Source organism: Procambarus clarkii, unplaced genomic scaffold, assembly GCF_040958095.1.
Source record: "Procambarus clarkii isolate CNS0578487 unplaced genomic scaffold, FALCON_Pclarkii_2.0 HiC_scaffold_1831, whole genome shotgun sequence".
In the NCBI taxonomy this organism is placed as follows: domain Eukaryota; kingdom Metazoa; phylum Arthropoda; class Malacostraca; order Decapoda; family Cambaridae; genus Procambarus; species Procambarus clarkii.
This window is the reverse complement of record NW_027190854.1, coordinates 1-1800: the sequence shown is the minus strand read 5'-3', so window position 1 is coordinate 1800 and position 1800 is coordinate 1. Positions and strand designations below refer to the sequence as shown.

The 1800-nt window shown below is 44.9% G+C and overlaps 1 non-coding gene across 1 annotated transcript; it reads right to left on the bottom strand.

Annotated features, from left to right (window-relative positions):
* Window positions 1-743: 743 nt before the first annotated feature.
* LOC138362446 (5S ribosomal RNA) lies at window positions 744-862 on the bottom strand. Its single transcript, XR_011227670.1, has one exon. It is a non-coding gene; the product is annotated as a 5S ribosomal RNA (ribosomal RNA).
* Between the last annotated feature and the right edge of the window lie 938 nt (window positions 863-1800).

The window sequence follows — 1800 nt, the reverse complement described above, 5'->3', positions numbered from 1 at the left end:
TAGTATTGGCTTGCAGGCAGGCAGGCAGGCAGGCATTTGAGGGTTATTATTTCGCCTGTTGATTGGGGGGAGGGTTGATGTGTTAGGGGGTTTTCGGTTAGATGTGGTGGTGGTGATTGGTGGTGATTGGTGGTGATTGGTGGTGATTGGTGGTGATTGGTGGTGGTGGTGGTGGTGGTGGTAGTAGGTGGGAGTTGGGGGGGGGGGGGGGGGGGGGGGGGGGGGGGAGGGAGGGGAGGGGAATGATGGTCTGTGGATTCGTTCTCCGTACCCTTTACATATAAGCAAAAATATGCCTTCTTGTGGGTATAGAAACATTAACACAAATTATATCAGTAACTGATATTGTAGCCTTTTAAACAGAAAAGATTTGTACATACAAATACTTTTTAATTATCATTTATTTGTGGAAATGGCATTTACGTCATTAAATTGATACCTCAGCATCAAGCTTGTGTCCTGCAGCAGTGGTCCAGTGGTAAAGTGTATATAAGTGATGCGTATTCTTGGAGTTGCGAGTTCAAACCCGGATTAAGCTATATATATATACAACATGTTTTGTTTTGGTTGTTTGTTTTTGTATAAAGCCTCACACAATATCTATATTAAGCGAGTTTGTTTTAAACATGACATACATATTAATTCATTTTACCAGGCCTTATTCCACACAACTCCGTGAATTTCCCGTGGAGCCAGCCATTCAAACAAAAACAAACAAAACAAAACAAAACAAAAAACATTATTGCCAACAGCATTTGGTGTTCCCAGGCGGTCACCCATCCAAGTACTAACCAAACCCAACGTTGCTTAACTTCGCTGATCGGACGAGAAGCGGTGTTCTCAACGTGGTATGGCCGTTGGCATGAGACTGCCTACACATTGTGGCTAATAACCAACTCTTTTAAGTCATCGCGGCAGGATACGGACCTGCTTGTGGTGTCTTAATGGTAATTGTATCCTAACATATTTTTGTCTCCTTGGCATGGATATTTAACATCGTTTATTCAGTCTTGGGTTTATGTTCTTTCGCCATTTACAGACATTTTACATCTACCTACTTCCTCAGCCTGCCCTGCCAATTTCTAATGAATTTGTGGATTTTCTTTTGTAATACAAACATGTGTGTGCTCATCTGCTCTTCAGTTTTTATGATATTTGTCTCATCTGTCCTGCTTTATGATACTTTTACAAAGAACATGAACAAATGCTTCTATTTTAGAGAAGATATGGGATCCAGGTTTCGGAGCCGTAAAACCAACCGTCGTGATTGGTGGACGAGTTGCCAGGTTGCAGCTTCTGTACCGTGCCGGCACATAAATAGGTTCGGCTCAAGCGGCGGCAGCATCATTCCCCCGTGACTGTCTGAGCGTCTCTCATCACCTTGGTTATCTCATCATCATCATGGTAGAAGCAAAGCCTACCAAGAAGGCTGCGGCTGCTGCTGCTGTGGTGGCCACCACCAGGAAAACTCGCGTCCAGGTTTTGCTCACCCGAAACCTAGAACTGTCAAATGGTTCTAGCCGCGGTCGCAGCACTCAAAGACCGTAAGGGCTCGTCTCTACAAGCAATCAAGAAGTACGTTGTTGCCAACAACAAAGTCGAGGCTGCCAAGATCGCCATTTACATCCGAAGATTTCTCAAGAAAGCAGTGGCTGACGGCATTCTTGTTCAGACCCAAGGGAAGTGGAGCTAGTGGATCATTCAAGCTGGCCGTAGCAGAGAAGAGGGCCGTTCTAACTCCCAAGAAAGCCACACAACCAAGAAACCATCTACACAGCAAAGAAGGCCGTGGTAACTCCC